The sequence below is a fragment of the Nerophis ophidion genome, linkage group LG15 (assembly GCF_033978795.1).
Source record: "Nerophis ophidion isolate RoL-2023_Sa linkage group LG15, RoL_Noph_v1.0, whole genome shotgun sequence".
In the NCBI taxonomy this organism is placed as follows: Eukaryota; Metazoa; Chordata; class Actinopteri; order Syngnathiformes; family Syngnathidae; genus Nerophis; species Nerophis ophidion.
Genome location: NC_084625.1, coordinates 31,201,993 through 31,224,292, shown reverse-complemented (window position 1 = coordinate 31,224,292; position 22,300 = coordinate 31,201,993). Strand labels below are relative to the sequence as shown.

The following is a 22,300-nucleotide window of genomic DNA, read 5'->3' as shown; positions in this document are numbered from 1 at the left end:
ATTTGGACATCTGTGTTGCTGAATCTTTTGCAGTTTGTTCAATTAATAATGGAGACTATAAATAAGAATGCTGTTGGTGGAAAGCGGTGGATTGCACTGAGACACAGCTGGTGTTTCTTTGTTGTGGAGCTTTAACACAGAGCGGTCAAGCGAACATGTTTCTCTACGTCAACCAGCAAGTTTTTGGATGGGAAAATTGTGATATTAAGTCTGCTCTTACCGGAGACTTCAGTGGATTGTGGGACCTCCTCCTTTGGCTGTCAAAAAGGCATTTGTGATCTTGGCTCCTCCATTGGCTTCTCTCTGAGACACTGGCGTTTACCGCAGCCATCCGTCTTTCAGGTATGACTTTAGAATCTCACTAAAATACTATTAAAACATTAAGCAGATAAGGGATTTTTCAGAATTATCCTAGTAAATGTGTCTAATTACATCTGAAACACTACCACTGCCGCCGCCCGGAGCCGTCGCTTTTTCTTTTTCTTTTTTTTTTTTTAGTGTCTCACTCTAACTTTCCTCATCCGCGAATCTTTTTTCCTCGCTCAAATTAATGGGGAAATTGTCGCTTTCTTGGTCCGAATAGCTCTTGCTGCTAGAGGCTCACATTATAAACAATGTGAGGATTTCGAGGAGCCCTACAACCCGTGATGTCACGCGCACATCGTCTGCTACTTCCGGTAAAGGCAAGGCATTTTTATCAGCACCAAAAGTTGCGAAATTTATCGTCGATGTTCTCTACTAAATCCTTTCAGCAAAAATATGGCAATATCGCAAAATGATCAAGTATGACACATAAAATGGACCTGCTATCTCCGTTTGAATAAGAACATCTCATTTCAGTAGGCCTTTAAAACAGCTCATTTTGGCTGCCGATGTATGATGTTAAAAATAGCCTGAAAGCGTCTTTTGAAAAAAAAAAAAGAAAATTGTGAATCCATCTATTTTTGTTTTTGAGCACCCCTAGTAATTTTCCTAATTATCAGTCAATGAATTAACAGTATTTTGCAATTAATTGTTGATGTCTAAAGGAATTTAAACTAAATATACGGAGACATGCACGATGGCACAACTCCTCCCTTCGCTCAGTACGATACTGGCGTGGAACCAGGAGTACAGAACATTGGGAAAGAGACGCTCCCATTTCATTAGTAGTAAAAAAAAAATATATTTATTTTCCTTAGTAAATAATAACATTTTGACCTGACCCTGGAACAGACCATTTACAACTGTGCAGGTCACGTTTTAGGTAATATGTTAATAGTAAAAATAAGTGAGTGTACTGTTTGTATTATTAATAGTAACTGTCTCTTCTTTTTTTATATTACATTCCGCTGTGTAGCTTGCCTTAACGTTAAACTTCCTCAACAGCTCGTTACTGTTCTGTGTGTGTGTGTGTGTGTGTGTGTGTGTGTGTGTGTGTGTGTGTGTGTGTGTGTGTGTGTGTGTGTGTGTGAGAGAGAGTGCTATCACGCCAGGTGTACTTCATATATGTATGAAATGTCAAAGGCTGCGAGGGATGTGATGTGCCCCCATACAGGCCTGTCCCCCTCAGCTTCCAGCAGGGGACTCCTTCCCCTCCCTGCTCCAGGTCCTCTTCCAGGAGCTCCTTACTCTGGCAAACTGCCTTGATAGGTTTCAAAGAAAAAAACACGGGCTTTAGCGGTAGGAATCATTTTTGTATAACAATTTAAGTGCAGTTTGTGTGAGGACCTACAATGAGTATCTACTGTAGTACTTACTCATGGATAGAGAGAAGTATTATAAAATATGCACACCATGTGTTTTCCCCGCAATTACAACTAATAAGGCAGGGCAAGTGCAAATACGTTGTTTATATCTTTCCGCCTTTTAGATGACTGATAAAATATTTCAAAAAAATGTACACAGATGTGCAACCCAAAAGTATTCACTGCTCTTCAATTTTTTCCCACATTTTATGTTACAGCCTAATTCCGAAATGGAATAAATTCATGTTTGTCCTCAAAATTATACACACAATACCCCATAATGACAATGTGGAAAGTTTTCATTTTAAATTTAGCGAATGTATAAAAAACTAAACAAAACACATGTACATAAATATGCACAGCCTTTGCTCAATACTTTTTTGATGCACCTTTGCATAAGTCCTTTTGAATACAATACCACACACTTGGCACACCTTTCTTTTGGCACGTTTGCCCATTCCTCTTTGTAGCACCTTCCAACCTTGGATGAAAGGCATTTCTTTTCATCCACGATGTCTCTGTACATTGCTGCATTCATCTTTCCCTCTATCCTCACTAGTCTCTCAGTTGCTGCCACTGAAAAAACATCCCCACAGCATGATGCTGCCACCACCATGCTTCAGTGTAGGGATGATATTGGCCTGGTGATGAGTGAGGACTGGTTTCCTCCAAACATGACGCCTGGCATTCACGCCAAAGAGTTCTATCTTTGTCCAATCAGACAAGAGAATTTAGTTTCCAATGATCTGAGAGTCTTTCAGGTGCATTTTGGAAAACGTTTATGCAGGAAAGGCTTCTGTCAGGCCACTCTACCATTCAGGCCTAATTGGTGGACTGCTGCAGAGATGGTTGTTCTTCTGGAAGGTTCTCTTCTCTCCTCAGTAGGGATGTAACAATATGAACATTTCATATCAGTGGTTGTGACCAAAATGATCACGGATATCATTATCACGGTACTGTTGAATATGCTCAAAAAGTAACTTTACACATACTGGAAGTAGGGCTGGGCAATATATCGATATACTCGATATACAGTATCGTGGGTTTGTCTCTGTGCGATATAGAAAATGGCTATATCGTGAGTATACGTTCTCACACAGTTGCTTTTAGCTGTGGGCATTACACTACAGGCTTTTCTCACTCTTTCTTGTCTCTCCTTCTCACAGAGACTTAAACAAGCGCACCTTCTTACATACGTCACATACTGTCACGTCATACGTCACATACGTATACGCCCTCGCCCAGCAGAGAGGTAGCCGCATGGGTAACGTTAGCTGTGATGCTAGCGGAGCCGCGTGACTGGTAATATGAGAGAAAGAAGGTGCGAATCTGGTAACAAATAAAGGAATAATTAGTTCCCAAGAAAAACAGCAGGGGGTCCATCGTCTGGCGGTGGTTTGGCTTCAAGTGGGAATATGTCGAATAGACAACCGTAATTTTTCAAGTGTGGGGCAAAAGTGTTGCTACAAAAAGTAGCATTACTGCTAATATGTAGCATCATTTGAAATGTCACCTGTTAGAGGATGAAGAGTGCTTCAAACTCCGCATGTCAACATTTCCATTCGGTGCCACACCAACAAAATGCAGAGGCAACCATTTCCACACCAACACTGTATGAAAAAAATAGTGAACAACATAAGGAGATAACGTCTGCAGTAACCTACCACATATTGATTTAATTTCCCATTATGCAGCTCATTTTTATTTGACACTTTTTGAAATATCTTGTGTGACATCATGCACAAAAGTGCACTTTATTTGTTTCAAACTATTGGAGTGGCGTTCTGTACAAAAAGTGCACCTTAATTTAGTGTTGTTTTGATATGTCATCTTAGTGACATCATGCACAAAAGTGCACTCATAGCTTGTTTTAAAATGTCTCTGACAATCTTGCACTTTGTTTTGAAATGATATCAATGTTTGTGCCACTGCTTAATAACTGTTTAATAAATACACTTTTGGTCAATTGACTTAGTTGTGATTTCCCTCTCTGCATAAAAGTTTAAAATGAGCATATATTAATGCAGTATGAAGAAGAAGGTTTTAATGTAGACACATAGAATCATCATACTGCTGTGATTATATGCATCAAGTGTTCATTCAATACTAAGGCGAAATATGGAGAAATATATTGTGTTTCGTGACATGGCCTAAAAATATTGAGACATTAAAGGCCATATCGCCCAGCCCTAACTGGAATCTTTGAACTAAAAACAGCAGGTCATTTTTCAGGCAATTTCCCAGTTACTCGGAAAAATAAAATTCTCCCTGTGTTTCCACCAAAAACTACCTGGGTAAATTTAGTTTTTTAGGAACACTTCAGAGGTCGTCCTAACTAGGTGGGACTTTTCCAAGCAACCAGGAACCTTTTCAGGGGCTGCTTTCAGGGGCATTCAATGGCTGTGCAATCGAATGCTGATTGGTTGAATACTGTTGGCGGCCTTCCTAAAACATATTTTTTAAACACACAACAACCATTGGAATATACGTGGTGACTTGTTTTTCTTATTTGTTGTGTATTTCTATTACAACAAAATTGACAACAGAGAGAAATAAGAACGAAAGGAGCTTTTCTAAATGCAGGAACTTTTGTGGGGCATCTTTGTGCTGAAGAAAGCTAATCAGTGGAGCTATTTTTTGGAGTGTTTTTAGTAGATACTACTATGATTACGTTGATATTTTTTGGCATTACAACATCTTCTTTCATATTTTTTAAATGTGCATTATGTTTATAAACTCAGTAAATATGTTTCTGGACACATGAGGACTTTGAATATGACCAATGTATGATACTGTAATGACTTGGTATCGGATTGATACCAGAATTTGTGGTATCATCCAAAACTAATGTAAAGTATCAAACAACAGAAGAATACGTGATTAATGCGCTTTAACAGAAGTGTAGATACAACATGTTAAAAGAGAAAGTAAGCCGATATTTACAGTAAATGAACAAGTAGATTATTAATTCATGTTCTACCACTTGTCCTTTATAATGTTGACAAAATAATAGAATGGGGAATGACACAATATGTTACTGCATATGTCAGCAGACTAAATTAGGAGCCTTTTTTGTTTACTTACTAATAAAAGACAAGTTGTCTTGTATGTTCACTATTTTATTTAAGGACAAAATTGCAATTAGAAACATATGTTAAATGTACCCTAAGATTTTTTTGTTAAAATAAAGCAAATAATGCAATTTTTTGTGGTCCCCTTTACTTAGAAATGTATCAAAATAATCTTGGGGCCGGTACCAAAATATTGGTATCGGGACAACACTAGTTCAGAGAAATCCTGGATGGAAACCAACATTTCCCATCCAACTTGATGGAGTCTGAGAGGTGCTGCAAAGACACATGGGCAAAGAGGCGTTCAAACTGCCCAGAGGTAGGTGTGCCAAGCTTGTAGCATCGTATTCAAAACGACTTGAGGCTAAAATTGCATCAACAAAGTATTGAGCAAAGAGTGTGAATACTTATGTACAGAACAATGGAATTTTCTTAGTTTTTTTTATTTATTTAAAAAACACTTTCACATTGTGGGGTATTGTGTGTAGAATTTTGAGGACAAAAATGAATTCATTCCATTTTGGAATAAGGCTGTAACATAAAGTGTGGAAAAGTGAAGCGCTGTGAATACTTTCTGGATGCACTGTAGATGGATATTCATTAAGATGATTAAAACGGCACCATTGTCCTCGTCTTTACCCTGCCCTTCTCTTTTCCTTTGTGACATGTTTCTATCCAGTTTCTTCTTCCATGCAGCTTGTTTAAGAGACTGACCTGTCAGTTTTGATCTCCTGCTCTCCGAGTAGCTGCCCTACTTATTTAGAGGAGGCGGAGACTGACACTACATTGTAGATTTGGAGGGGGAACAAGAAGTGCTCTAAGCCACCTCGCTAGTTGTTGTGCGCAGACTAGTGCAACATTTGGAATTTCAATTGAACTAGTTTGATTAATTGTAATTTAAATGGATTTGTTTTCAGTCCACTAGATGTTACAGGTAGTGGAATTAAAGTCATTGCAATTCAGAGAATCTCCTTGGAGCCCAGTAACAGAAATAATTTGTGTCTATTAACAAAGGTTTTGGCTTTTAAAAACAAATTCCCTTCATTTTGAATACCTGGATGAAGAAAATAATTCTGGGGAATGAATAATTGTTCCACTATTTTCCATACTTTTATACCTACCAAACAGAATGCATGCAAGATAACAGCAAGTAACAACCTCCGTGACATTTTATTGTGTACCTCCACATTAAGATGGAATGAAAACATGTTAACACTTAGCATGTCAGCAAGCTAACACAAGTTACAATGTCAATGAATTTTAGGTTTACACCCTTATAATTGACAAAAATATGTGCTAATGATTTCTACGACTTTTTTTTTTTACCTACACATTGAGATGAACTGTGAACATGTTAAAACTTAGCATGCTAGCAAGCTAACACAAGTTACAATATTCATGACTTTTTTGTTGTATACCTACACAGTTGGCTAAAATGTGAATTTCGTAACATTTCGCATGCTAACATCTAACATGCTTGCAAAATAGAGCCAAGTAGCAATAACCATGACATTTGATTTTATACCAAAAAAATGGCTAAAACGCTAACACTAAATATCCCAGTAAGTTGGCACCGAGTACAAATGTATATGACTTTCAAAATTGGCAATTTTTTTTTACATCTAACACGCAAGCAAGATAGCGCTGAGTAATATCAATTACTTCTTGTTTCATATATTCAAAACTGGGTAAAATGCGAATATTGTAACACTTTGCATGTAACACCAAGACATATTAACAGCTAGCATGCCTGCAAGATACCACAGAGTAAAATAGCCATGTTTTTTAGTTTATACCTTCAAAATTGGCTAAAATGCTAACATTTAACATGACAGCAAAGTAGTGCCAAATAACAATATACTTGACATTTTGTTTTATACCTACACAGTTGGTTAAAATTTGAATTTCGTAACATTTAGCAAACTAACACCTAACATGCTAGCAAAATAGAGCTGAGTAGAAATGACCACGACATTTGGTTTTATACCTAAAACAAAACCTAAAACAAATGGCTAAAACGCAAACACTAAAAATGCCAGCAAGATGGCACCAAGTAACAATATGTATGTCTGTTCCTTATACCTTCAACATTGGCTAAAATGCTAACATTTAACATGACAGCAAAGTAGTGCTAAATAACAATATACTTGACATTTTGTTTTATACCTACACAGTTGGTTAAAATGTGAATTTCGTAACATTTAGCAAGCTAACACCTAACATGTTAGCAAAATAGAGCCGAGTAGAAATAACCACGACATTTGGTTTTTATACCTAAAACAAATGGCTAAAACGCAAACACTAAAAATGCCAGCAAGATGGCACCAAATAACAATATGTATGACTGTTCCTTATACCTTCAACATTGGCTAAAATGCTAACACTTAACATGCTAGCCACTTAACGCCAAGTAACAATATCCATGACATTAGGTTTTATACCTTCAAAATTGGCTAAAATTATTACACTTTCATGTTAGCAAGCTAGTGCCAAGTAACAATATTCATGACATTTGTTTTTTTTTACCTAAAACATTGGCTATAATGCTAACACTAAATATGCCAGCAAGATGGCGCCAAGTGACAATATATATGACTTTTCTTTATACCTTCAAAATTAGTTAAAATGCTATCACTCCCAGAAGGTCAAGAGCAGGAAGCCAGCAGCGCACAGCTTATTGTCATGTACGCAACACACACACCCACCCACACACACACAGACACACACACACACACACACACACACACACACACACACACACACACACACACACACACACACACACACACACACACACACCAACATACACTTAAGAACAAAATCATTCACTCCAGTTAATATTTTTATGTTCCAAGCATTTGAGTTTTGTCAATTAAAGGACTTTGAAAAACATTAAATATCCTTAAGTTCAGAAGTGTTTTTGTATCTAGGATGATTTTGCCAAGTTTGTTGAGCTTTAGCTTTTACTTTAATCCACTTGATTTGATTTGCATTTGATCAAATCAAAAGGGTTGTATGCAGGAGTGCAGCAAACTGATAAAAAACCTGTTTTCAGCACCAAGGACAGCTCGCATAGAAATAACCTTACTGTATTATGGAGCTTTTAAGTCCGTCATTCATGAGCAACATTTTTTTAAATTTTCCTTTTTTTTAATTAAGACTAGCATTTAAAGCACAATAATATTTAAGAAGGAGATACCAACTTCTTGGCGAAGAGCCGGTGGAATCTTTATCTCCAAGGAAAAGGACTCATCAGAAATCGGCCAGATCAGCCTTCTAAATGTCGAGGGAACAATCTTCTTAAGCGTGGTTACTCACAGGCTGGCAGGGTACCTGCAAAGAAACAACCCGATTGGCACATCAATCCAGAAATCAGGCATCTCAGGCTTCCCCGGTTGTATGGAACATGCTAGTGTTATCTGGTATCAGATCCAGATCGCCAAGAAGGAGAGAACAGACCTTTAAAGTGGTTTTCCGGGATCTCGCCAATGCCCTTGGCTCAGTCCCTCACAACCACCTGTGGACAGCCTTTGACTACTTCCTACTTCAGGGTCCCAGCAGCTCTCACAACCCTTGTCGAAGCCTACTTCCAGGACGTCCAGCTCTGCGTGACATCAGCCGAGTACACCACAGCATGGCAACACCTGGAAGTGGAAATCATGGCCGGCTGCACCATCTCCCCGCTGGCCTTCACCATGGCCATGGAGTTGATCATCCGGGCATCGCGATGGGTGGTTGGAGGACAGCTAATAAGACCTGGCCTGAGGCTGCCACCTGTCAGAGCCTACACATGACCTCACAACACTCACCACAACCACGGCTTGCACTGTACGGCTTCTATAAAAGCTCCAAGAAAACATCCAGCTGGCTCGCATTAAGATCAAGCCAAGCAAGTCCATAAGCATCTCTATTGACAAGGGGAAACTGTCACACCACCGCTTTCACATTGGTGAGGAACCTATTCCAACAGTCTCAGAGAAGCCTGTGAAGTCCCTAAGTCGTTGATACGATTCCTCCCACAAAGACAAAGAGCAGGTACATCAGCTCAGGAAGGAGGTAGCCAGCAGCCTGAAGAACATCAACAGAACCCTGCTTCTTGGCAAGCTGAAGCTCTGGTACATGCAGTATGGACTACTTCCACACCTAATGTGGCCACTCACCCTCTACGAAGTCCAGCTCTCAAAGGTGGAAAAGCTGGAGAGACTATTTAGCTCATATGCAAGGAGGTGGCTTGGCCTTCCCTGGTGCCTCAGCAGTATTGGGCTCTACGGCAAAGGAATGCTAAAACTGCCAATTTCCAGTCTTTTAGAGGAGCCCAAGTGCGCCAAAGTCAGACGGGAGAGGATGCTACTGGATTCGAGTGATCCATTTGTAGCCCAAGCTGCCCCCATCCTGGCCACTGGAAGGATGTGGACCCCTTTGGCTGCAACTGAGCATGCTTAAGCAGCTCTCAGGCACAGAGACATTGTGGCTCTAGTACAGAAGGGGAGGAGTGGTCTTGGCCTTGTGGCCAGTACACCAGCCTGGAGCAAGGCCACACCATCTCAGAGACGCAAGCTTGTGGTCCAGGAGGTACGTTGGGAAGAGGAAGTAAGAATGTGCGCACAAGCTGTGGCACAGGCAAATCAAGGGCAGTGGATAGCATGGGAAGGAGTAGAAAAGAGGAAGATCTCCTGGAAAGCTCTGTGGGAGATAAAGGCATTCAGGGCGAGCTCTACCATCAGGGCTGCCTATGATGTCCTGCCTTCTACAAAAAACCTCAATCAGTGGAATGGTGAAGAGCTCACATGTCCTCTATGTCCAAGTCCAGCAACACTGAAGCACTTCCTGGTGGGCTGCTAGACCAGCCTCACCCAAAGCAGGTTACACCTGGCGGCACAACCAGGTGTTAAAGTGTCTGGCACCAGTGCTGGAAAGTCGACGGACAAGTATTAATGCCCCTCCTCCCCCGCCAGCCTGTTGGCAAGCAACATTTGTCCGGAAGGGCGAGGGTCAAGTCAGCCTTACCACCACAAGACCAGACACTGGACAGCTCAGTGGGGCACGGGACTGGAAACTGCTGGCAAACCTGGGCCAGAGGCTCTTTTGTGATCGCATCCACCAACCTTTGGCCAGATCTTGTTCTCAGGTCAGCCTCGCTCAGGCTCGTGTACATAATAGAGCTCACGGTGCCCTGGGAGAGTGCAATGGAGGAGGCCTAGAAGCACAGGAAGCTGAGGTACACTGAGCTTGCACCCCATGCGCAACAACAAGGCCTGAAAGCGAGGGTACGCCCAGTGGAAGTAGGCTGCAGAGGGTTCATGGCCACCTCAACATCCAGGGTCCACAGGCAAATGGGGATTCGAGGGAAGGCCCACAGGCAGGCAGTGAAACACCTCTCCAAAGCTGCTGAAAAGGGGAGTCTGTAGCTGTGGGTCAAGCAAATGGACTCCACCTGGGCTTTCAAGGGAGTTGATGGCATTTAGGGAGTGATCCTGGGACGGTGGGACTCACTGCTGAACCGTCTGAAGGTGTTGTGAGTCTATCAGTGAAACAATGAGGAAGGAGACACCCACTTGATAACCCAGAGGATGCCTTCATTCACGTGACCATCCCACAGAGTCGCATAGGTGTCTCAAGTATGCAATAGGGGATTGTAACATCTAGTCCTTCACAACAGATTTGGAATTGATTTTATGAGTTTGCGGTTTTGGATCATTTTTAGGACTAAAATTAGGCATTTTCAAGCATATGCATTTATTAAATTATCAATAAAACAGTGGTATTGGCTACTATTAGAGACCAAACTAATCGAAGTGCTGCTCAGTATCCGGGCCACTGGTTGGTTCAGCCTCAGGGAGCATTTGTAAAGGTGACAGCAGTATTTGTGTGTTATTTAATGTCGAGAGTGCTCTCATAATGTTAAAAAACTGCATTTAGAAGGTCATAAACAGATTTTAAGAAATAATATAATTATATACTTATTACTTATGATGATATATTGAGAATTGTAAGCACATTTTTCTGGATAAAGTTATGTGGATCCAGACAAATGTGATAAAATGTGGTTCAGAGGAAACTGTATGTTTGTTTGAAGTAACTATGTAAAAAGGGGGGATTCCAAAAAGTTTACACTTCTTCCCATTACCCTTTTGAAGTATGTTTATTTTAATTTGATTTTCTTAATTTAATTTAATTTTCTTTTATTTTCTTATTTTTTAAATAATAATATTGCCGTTGAGCACAAGACTGTTCACTGGAGATATGTATGTATATTATGTATACATGTATGATGTGGAGCTGACTATGACATACTCAAACAACAACAACAATATCATATTTATAATGAATGACTCCTAACTAATGGAAATTAATTTACCCGGAACAGATTAACAGCAATAAATGACGGTTTACTGTAATGAAGTAGTGCAATATATTTATGTATTATATAATATTACACACAAAATTATAACAAATATATAACATGATTAAATTATTTCCTACTGCAATGTATAGCATATTGTTCTAAATTTATTCAGGCCCTATTAACTATATAGGAATTAGGTACCTTTTTTTAAAATAAAAAATGTATATGAAATCCATGTTAATATTTTTGTACGAATAATGGTTTGTACTGCAATTAAGTAAATAAACAAATAGGATAGGATAGGATAGGATAGGTATTTATTGCCATTGCACAAGTATAACGAAACATTGTTTTCAGCACAAACCTGTTCAAGATTAGACAAACAAACAGTGTACAGGGTTACAGAACAGGAACGCTGATGGGTCGCCATAAGGCGCCCTGTAAAAGATGGGAAAAAAGTAACCGCTGGGGAAGGATGAGTAAAAAAATATTATCCAGACTGGGCTCCTAAGGGGGCCCAGTCTGGAGTGGGAAAAAACCTCAATAGCAAAGCACATATACATATTACAACATACATCTCGAGATATCTAGCAACAGAGGGAAGGTAGTTCAAGGTCATGGTGGTAGGCCGCAGCTCTCAGGCGCTGACCATCCATTCATCACCCCTATGGGATTTGCGTCGAGGGCGATGGGTTGGTGGGATGGAGTGTGTATGTGTGGCGTATATTTTTTGTGGATGTGTGTGTGTGTGTGTGTGTGTGTGTGTGTGTGTGTGTGTAAGCCCGTAGTGTGTCTCTGTTCCGAGGCCTTGGTGTATTGCAGTCACTAGTCCAAAGTCAACAACAGGTGTGTGTCCATGAGAGACAAGAAGGGAGTTTGTTGTGTCTTCGCTGCGCTGTCCTTAGGGAGAGTCTCGAAGCCAGGGAAACAATCCCGAATTAGAATGATTTTTATGCGGGTGAAAATACTAAATTCACTCTAAATTGTCTATGACTGGTCCTCAAAACTGCGGGGTAGACAGTCCGATGAAATCCATAGTTCTTCCCGCATCCTCCAATCATTTGTGGCAGCTTTGGGGTACTTTGAAGACTGCCAGCAACTTCCAATTTGTCGACAAACCAGAGCAAAGCTTACTCCAATCAGCAGATGTCCTGTTGTCATAATTCCGAATAGGTGGATATCTTCACGTCCTCGACAGAAAAGGGTCGCCAGGCATGCGGCACTCCTTCTTCTCCCAAGAGTCCGTCATGTGTCCAGCAACAACCGCTTCGTCACGACAGCAGGTTCCACCAAACCCAAGATCTTGTCAATTTTGTTGAGGCCAGTTAAATAGTTCCAATGTTTAGATTTGGAGAGCAGTGCAAAAAGAGGCAACGAGAAAGTTAAGACAAGACAAAACAAAGAAGCAAGCAGGAGAGATACGGGAGAGGAAAGGGGAGCGTCCACCCTCCATGAGTGCCAGAGAGAAAAACAAATAAATACATGCCCCTACCTATCTACTGTACTACAGCAGGAAATCCTAATTAAAATATTCTATATTTTATGTTAATCCCTCAAGATCCCTGAAGGGAGAGACACGATGAAGAAATATAATCTAGTTCGTACCGTGTGGATCTATGTATGTATTAAAACTTTTAGTTATTACTTGGTCTGTTTGGCATTATGCACACACTTATGGCAAGACGGATATATTTCATTGCTATGTATGGATTATTGGCTATCTCCCGTTTTCCTGTGCATGCATTGCGTGCTTCAGGGTACGCATGTGGCTCCAGTTCTTCCACAGCTGACACTTCTCATGCGAAAGTAATAGGGTGAAGGTCTTTTATAATGTATATTTAGGGATGTCCTGAAAACACACAACGTTCCTATTTTCTCTCCTCTCTGCATAGTTGGGATATGCTTTGCTTAAAAGTAGAAGTGTCTGTTCCCTGTATGCCTTAAATAAAGAATTTTCATCTTAATGTATTCTAGACGTCCGTTTCCGCTCTCTGTGGCCCTTGTATTCCATCGACTTCCTCCACGCATCCCGGTGTCAAAATAAGTGACGTTATGGGGGAACGTCCACTGGGAGGAAAGTTAACAATGCGCCGTCTGACGGCTGGAATTATTTTTACTTCTTTTTTTTGACTATGGGGGGAATATGTTTCTGACTTTTTATGCTGATGCTTTCTCCTACACGTCTGCGAATCCACGCCGTGATCTAGGTCAACCTGCTATACAGACGGCGTGTGTATGCGAATGTTGCTGTTGCACATTCAGTGAGCGCTCCAGGCTACCACAAACAATATATGCATCTAAAAGCCGCTGAATATGACTCCCCCCCCCCCCCCCCCCCCCACCACTGCATGACTTGTGATAATTGGTGGGCTTTGGAGTAATAAAGTCGAGCATATCATTTGAGCGCAGTAGCTGCCGGTATTGATGGAAGTAGTCAAAGTTGGCGTCTCTGAGGCCGCAGAAGAGCAGTGGGCCTCAGGCATGAGATCACAGCAGTGTGTGAGCCGCCTCCTCAATGAGGGAATCAGGCCGCTTGAGACGTGTGAGCCACGTCCACCTCCGGTCTCATCCCGCTGGTTTCTTCTGAGCTTTTCTCAGGCTTATCGCTCTTGCAGAAGGGAATGTAAGACCCGGCATGAATTTTTAAGATGTGCGCTTCTAGATCCGGGCTTTTATTTGTGTCACCATATTATATTTTGTTTTGTTGGGAATGCTCGGCAATCCCCAAATCCATTATAGGTGATGCCAGGCGACTTTTTTTTTTGTGTATCATAAACGATGGAAACATCCAATGTTGCAGACTTGACATAGTGTGTCGCCTTTGGGGAGCTTTGTGCACAAACATAGCATGATAAATATCACATTTTATAAAAAAAAGACTCCACAAGTCAACAGACCCACAGCGCGCATGTTTAAATAAAGACATGCCTTATAATTACGTATAGTTCTTCCTCACGCTGTGTCTGACCATTTAGGTGAGGTGTGTCAAAAAGCTTCCAGGATTTTTATATTGATTGGCCGTCCAAATGTTTAAACATCAACCAGATGAAATAGATGCCATACATGTGTAAAGCCCCTGCCCGAAGTCAATAAACAGCATTTTTTAAACACAGCATTATCACTGGAGAATAAGGCCAAACATGTTAAACACAGAGTAAAACAGTCTAGTTGACTAATCAGTATCGACCGATTTTCATGAAAAACTATGTCATCCCTGATATAACGCCCATCACAAATGCCCATTCCCCTCTGGCTGAGACTGTATTTAATCTTAGTGCCCCGGATGGCGAGTGGCTAGCAGTGTGGAGCCACTCCCCTAAGCTGATATTAACCCATCCATCCATCCATTTTCTGCCGCTTATTCCCGTTCGGGGTCGCGGGGGGCGCTGGCGCCTATCTCAGCTACAATCGGGCGGAAGGCGGGGTACACCCTGGACAAGTCGCCACCTCATCGCAGGGCCAACACAGATAGACAGACAACATTCACACTCACATTCACACACTAGGGCCAATTTTAGTGTTGCCAATCAACCTATCCCCAGGTGCATGTCTTTGGAAGTGGGAGGAAGCCGGAGTACCCGGAGGGAACCCACGCATTAACCACCTCCATTAAATCAAATAAACACCATTTCTTGTGTAGACTTTACAGTAGAAAGTAAGGAGGGTTGACTGTTCGATAGATTGGTGGTGTAGATACCAAGGTATCAGTGTATGATCGTTACTTAAATGATTAATGCGCTATTTTTTTTTTTGTTTCAAAATATTTTCTTTGCTGTATTTTCCTGTTTTATAGAGGAATGAAAAAAACTGGGTGAGCCCTCTTGTCAGTCATACACACTCTGTTTGTCTATGTGGTTGGAGGTGGGGCTGTTAGCATACAAAGACTGAGTTCAGCCTCGTGACATAAAAGTAATGTTACACAGTAGAAAGGATCCAGATCATTGCCCTAAAAGCTAATCACTAATCACCATTTCTAACATTTCCTAACAATGCTCTACATCCTCGGAACTAAAGAGAATGTGTCATGTTGACTCCGATGTTCGATTAGTTTACTTTTCCAGAAAACAAACCCCATATATTTTGTCTTATATTTGGAGTCTACAGATTTATACATGCTAATCCACAAGTGAAGTAATATTATTTTTTTCCCAAAGTCGGAGCTTTTCCTCCTGTCACTCACACACACACAACAGTGATCTGGGGAAATGCAGAGACCCCTCAAAAAAAGTGTCCTACAGGTAGCAATGAAGTAGCCACAAAAAACGTGTGTCTTTCACGATGAAAGGGTTAATCTAAACAACAAAATCAATGCTAGCTAATCCACGCTATGGTGTGCAATTTGGTGATAACCGGATACAGGATTTTCCAGCCTTAAAGGAGGTCTGTGCTCGATTGTTGTCAAATTTTCATATTAGAACTAAGGCCGTCAAATAATTAAAATATTCAATCCCTTTTTTTGCGATGAATCCTGATTAATTGCAGATACCGTATTTCCTTGAATTGCCACAGGGCATATAGTATGCGCCTGCCTTGAATTACTGCCGGGTCGAACTCGCTTCGCAAAATAATTAGCGCATGCTTAGTATTACCGCCTGGTCAAACTTGTGACATCACGAGTGACACTTCCCCTGTCATCATTTTCAAAATGGAGGAGGCTGATTTCATAATCGGTAATTTGAAATCGCATAAATGGGACGGCGTGGCGCAGTGGTAGAGTGGCCGTGCGCAACCCGAGGGTCTCTGGTTCAATTCCCACCTAGTACCAACCTCGTCACATCCGTTGTGTCCTGAGCAAGACACTTCACCCTTGCTCCTGATGGGTGCTGGTTGGCGCCTTGCATGGCAGCTCCCTCCATCAGTGTGTGAATGTGTGTGTGAATGGGTGAATGTGGAAGTAGTGTCAAAGCGCTTTGAGTACCTTGAAGGTAGAAAAGCGCTATACAAGTACAACCCATTTATCATAAAGGGAAGAAGATTAAGAACTATTCAGTAGGATTTTAAGGTCCAAGCTTACATCACACTCAAATTTTTACTGCAATCCTTTGGTAAGGGCCGGAGTGAGAAGAGGTTTTCAAATAATTAGCGCATGCTTACTTTTACCGCATGCCTTTGGTAAGCGCAGGAGTGAGAAGAGGTTTTAAATTAATTAGCGCCCCGGCGGCAATTCAAGGAAATATGGTAATAGGCTTCTTATCTTTATTAAGTGTAGCTTAAACAGATCATTGTCAAGTGTTCAGTACTATCAACAATTAGTTTCCTTTATGCAAAACATTTAGTTTTATTAAAGTATGTTTTTTTTTTAAAAGCTCAACACAAAATGGACACACACACACACACACACACACACACACACGCACACACACACACACACACACACACACACACACACTGTCTTACCGTTTGTGACACAACCTAAAACAAACCTTTATTTAATGACAAAACAAAAATAATAACTTAGACAGCTTACTCCGAACTCAGCACATTTTGCATATATACTTATAAAACAAAAAGAATAACAAAAACAATGTTGTGTAGGGAATAAAATGTCTACAGTTATATTTAATATATGACATACACATCGGCCTCGTAGACCTCGGTATTTAGAGAGAAACAATCTGTTGCTGAGAAACATCATAATCTTGTACTGTTACCTGCTTTGGTCGGACTAATTCCCTCGTTTCCTGAGACAAATGTTTTGCAATTGGCTTGTGGCTAGTGGTGCATATTAAATAACACAGTCCTCCACTTTGAAAAAGAATGGAAAGATTGCACTGAAAAAAACAAAGACGCAGGTCAACATGAATTTGATGGTGGTTCCAAATGGAATACTTTCATATAATTAGTGTTTTGAAGGCACTTTATTAAATAGCGACTAAGCCTATTAGTGACTTTTCAACATTCTTAGCGCGTTACCTGCGCTCGATTCATCAACATCCTCAGGAGCTCGCGCAGTAATCATTGCTCACACACAGCTAATCGCGCTAATGTTGTCAGAATGAGGCCAGGATCAAAATGAAGCGACAATCATTTTCACGCCCAATTTTGCCAGCCAATCACATCTCGGGCCCCCCCAAAGACTGTTTTTGCTTTTCCAAAACGATCCCCCGACCAACAGCGCACGCACACGTCTCACATGATTGATGGCTCCAATTTACCTCCGTGTAATGTCTCATATTAAACTCTGAATAATGCATCGTTTAGTTGGCGCTCTGGAGAGATGAAGTGGGTGCACAATTGTTCGCATGTGTAGGCAAGCACATAATATGCATGCTCTTCCAACTGCTATAAATAGTTTCTTTTTGTCAGCCAAAGTTACAGAAGCACTGGAAGCTGTGGTAACCAACATTTTTAAAACATTAGTATAACTAGGGCTCGCCTTTTATTAATATCTCTATTTTTAGGCCATGCCACGATACACGATACAGTATATATCTCAATATTTTGCCTTAGCCTTGAATGAACACTTGATGCATATAATCACAGCAGTATGATGATTCTATGTGTCTACATTAAAACAATCTTCTTCATACTGCATTAATATAATGTATGCTACTTTTAAACTTACATGCAGAGTGGGAAATCACAACTAAGTCAATTGACCAAAAGTGTATTTTTTAAACAGTTATTAAGCAGTGGCACAAACATTCATGTCATTTGCAAAACAGAAAGTGCAAGATTGTGAGAGACATTTTAAAACAAGCTATAAGTGCACTTTTGTGCATGATGTCACTAAGATGACATATCAAAACAACACTAAATTAAAGTGCACTTTTTGTACAGAACGCCACTACAATAGTTTAAAACAAATAAAGTGCACTTTTGTGCATGATGTCACACAAGATATTTCAATAAGTGTCAAATACAAATGAGCTGCATAACAGGAAATCAAATACTGTACGTCCTTCGCTATGTGTTAGTTTCCTGCGGACGTTATCTCCTTCTGTTGTGTACTATTTTTTTTCATATGGTGTTGATGTGGAAATGGTTGCGTCTGTATTTTGTCGGTGTGGCACAGAGTGGAGATGTTAACATGCAGAGTAATCACTCTTCATTCTCTAGCAGGTGACTTTTCAAATGATGCTACATATTAGCAGTAATGCTACTTTTTGTAGTTACGCATTTGCCCCACACTTGACAAATTACGGTTGTCTGTTCGACATATTCCCGCTTGAAGCCAAACCAACGCCAGACGATGGACCCCCTGCTGTTTTTCTTGGATATTAATTCTTCCTTCATTTGTTACCAGATTCGCACCTTTTTTCTCTTGTATTACCACTCGCACCACAGCCTAATGTTACCCATTCTTCTACCACTCTGCTCCGTGAGGCCGTATGCGTATGTGACATATGATGATATGTGACAGTATGTGATGTATGTGAGAAGGTGCGCTTGTTTAAGTCTCTGTGAGGAGAGACAAGAAAGAGTGAGAAGAGCCTGTAGTGTAATGCCCGCAGCTAAAAGGAACTGCGTGAGAACGTATACTCAAATATCACTATATGGTCTTTTTCCATATCGCAAACAAACCCACGATATATGGAGGATATCGATATATCGTCCAGCCCTAATTATAACATCTATGCATTGACTCCACATCTACACAACTTTTGCTAATCCGAAACAAATCATGTGACTATAACTCATTCTCTATAAAATGTTTTACCACATTGTTTTTATTCATGGAAACTAGGATTATACGGTATACCGGTATTATAAATGTACTGCGTTACTAATAAATTTAAAACGGTGCAATACTTCTTCTAAAAAATAGTGGCCGTGCGCAACCCGAGGGTCCCTGGTTCAATCCCCACCTAGTACCAAACTCGTCACGTCCGTTGTGTCCTTGAGCAAGACACTTCACCCTTGCTCCTGATGGGTGCTGGTTAGCGCCTTGCATGGCAGCTCCCTCCATCAGTGTGTGAATGTGTGTGTGAATGGGCGAATGTGGAAGTAGTGTCAAAGCGCTTTGAGTACTTTGAAGGTACAAGTACAACCCATTTATCATTTGTAATGGATGTCATCCATCCATCCATCCATCCATTTTCTACCGCTTATTCCCTTTCGGGGTCACGGGGGGCGCTGGCGCCTATCTCAGCTACAATCGGGCGGAAGGCAGGGTACACCCTGGACAAGTCGCCACCTCATCGCAGGGCCAACACAGATAGACAGACAACATTCACACTCACATTCACACACTAGGGCCAATTTAGTGTTGCCAATCAACCTATCCCCAGGTGCATGTCTTTGGAAGTGGGAGGAAGCCGGAGTACCCGGAGGGAACCCACGCATTCACGGGGAGAACATGCAAACTCCACACAGAAAGATCCCGAGGCTGGATTTGAACCCAGGACTGCAGGAACTTCGTATTGTGAGGCATATGGCTGAAAAACTAACAAATAAGTTGAAGCTATAAACACTAAAGCGCCGCTCTGTAAGAGGTGCTTCAAAACATGGCTAGCTAGCGGCTAGCGTCCATCCGCAGTCGGCAGTGTTTCAGCTACTTCTAAATCCCGAATCCTTGTCTCCATGGCGACAAATTAACTATGGTTCTTACAGGTATCATCCCGCAGGACGAGAGATAGCTTAAAAGCCTACTGAAACCCACTACTACCCACCACGCAGTCTGATAGTTTATACATCAATGATGAAATATTAACATTGCAACACATGCCAATACGGCCTTTTTAGTTTACTAAATTGCAATTTTAAATTTCCCGGGACTTTTTTCTTGAAAACGTCGCGTAATGATGACGTGTACGCGTGACGTCACGGGCTGTTATGAATATGAGCGCTGCACACACACACAGCTGAAAGTCGTCTGCTTTAACGGCATAATTACACAGTATTTTGGACATCTGTGTTGCTGAATCTTTTGCAATTTGTTCAATTAATATTGGAGAAGTCAAAGTAGAAAGACGGAGTTGGGAAGCTTTAGCCTTTAGCCACACAAACACACGGTGATTCCTTGTTTAAAATTCACGGAGGTGAAACTTTAGTATGGATCCCGACTACATGTCAACCAGCAGGTTTCGGTGAGAAAATTGTGGTTAAAAAGTCACCACTTACCGGATATCAGCTGAGCTTGTGCCGTCCATACAGCGACTTTCCGCGTTGACTTTCCCGAGACACTGCGCTTCAACACCCGGCCGTGGACGTACACTTCCGACCATCAGGTACTGTTAAACTCACTAAAACACTAGCAACACTATAGAAAGATAAGGGATTTCCCAGAATTATCCTGGTAAATGTCTCTAAAAACATATGAATCTGTCTCAATGCAACGCGATTGCAATCGCGTTTAGTTTTTTTAAAACTTTTTTTATTTTTATTTGTTTTTTTTCTAGTCTGTCGCTATCAATATCCTCAAACACGAATTTTTCATCCTCGTCAAATTAATGGGGAAATTGTCGTTTTCTCGGTCGGAATAGCTGTTTTTGTTAGAGGCTCCCATTAAAATCAATGTGAATATGTGAGGAGCCCTCAACATGCGACGTCATCGTCTGCGACTTCCGGTAGAGGCAGGGCTTTTCTCCAGTTACGAACTTTATCGTGGATGTTCTCTACTTAATCTTTTCAGCTAAAATATGGCAAAATCGCGAAATGATCATATATGACACATAGAATGGATTTGCTATACCCGTTTAAATAAGAAAATCTCATTTCAGTAGGCCTTTAACATGCTTCACTACACACAGTAGGAGGATACATTAGCTAACCGCTAACAGTAATGTAGTGCTCCTGAATGTAAACAAATGCCATCAGTGGGTCTACAAACCCCATTTCCATATGAGTTGGGAAATTGTGTTAGATAAACGGACTACAACAATTTGCAAATAAATTTCAACCCATATTCAGTTGAATATGCTACAAAGACAACATATTTGATGTTCAAACTGATAAACATTTTTTTGTTGTTGTTGAAAATAACACGTGGCAAAGATGTTGGTAAAGGTGGCAATAATTACTGATAAAGTTGAGGAATGCTCATCAAACACTTATTTGGAACATCCCACAGGTGTGCAGGTGGGTGCCATGATTGGGTATAAAAACAGCTTACCAGAAAGTGCTCAATCTTTCACAAGAAAAAATGGGGCGAGGTACACCCCTTTGTCCACAACTGCGTGAGCAAATAGTCAAACAGTTTAGGAACAACGTTTCTCAAAGTGCAATTGCAAGAAATTTAGGGATTTCAACATCTACGGTCCACAATATCATCAAAAGGTTCAGAGAATCAACATTGAATGACCGTGACCTTCAATCCTTCAGACAGCACTGTATCAAAAACTGACATCAGTCTCTAAAGGATATCACCACATGAGCTCAGGAACACTTCAGAAAACCACTGCCACCTTGCACATCTGAGGTCCAAAGTGTCAAGTTGTCACGTAGCAGCTGCATGATGAGGGTGGAGGCCTTGTAGCTCTCCTAACTCAGTGTGTCCAGCTAAATTGTTGATAACAACATCCAGAAACGCCGCCGGCTTCTCTAGCCCGAGATAATCTATGATGGACTGATGCAAAGTGGAAAAGTGTTTTGTGTTCTGACGAGTCCACATTTCAAATTGTTTTTGGAAATATTCAAAATCGTGTCATCCGGACCAAAAGGGAAGCGAACCATTCAGACTGTTATTGACGCAAAGTTCAAAAGCCAGCACCTGTGATGGTATGGGGGTGCATTTGTCCCCAAGGCATGGGTAAGTTGCACATCTGTGAATGCACCATTTATGCTGAAAGGTACGTACAGGTTTTGGAACAACATATGCTGCTATCGAAGCGCCATCTTTTTTCATGGACGCCCCTGCTTACAACAGTGTGGCTTCATAAAAAAAAGAGTGCGGGTACTTTCCTGGCCCGCCTGCAGTCCAGACCTGTCTCCCATCGAAAATGTGTGGCACATTATGAAGCGTAAAATACGACAGCGGACTGTTGAACGACTTAAGCTCTACATAAAACAAGAATGGGAAAGAATTCCACTTTCAAAGCTTCAACAATTAGTTTCCTCAGTTCCCAAACATTTATTGAGTGTTGTTGTAGTGAACATGCCCTTTCCCAACTACTTTGGCACAAGTTGCAGCCATGAAATTCAAAGTTAATTATTATTTGCAAAAAAAAAAAACAATGTTTATGAGTTTGAACATCAAATATCTTGTCTTTGTAGTG

The 22,300-nt window shown here is 41.0% G+C and overlaps 1 protein-coding gene across 7 annotated transcripts in view; it reads left to right on the top strand.

Annotated features, from left to right (window-relative positions):
* The window catches only part of ctnnd2a (catenin (cadherin-associated protein), delta 2a), a 747,299-nt gene that overhangs the window by 76,601 nt on the left and 648,398 nt on the right, over positions 1 to 22,300 (top strand). The window lies entirely within an intron of this gene.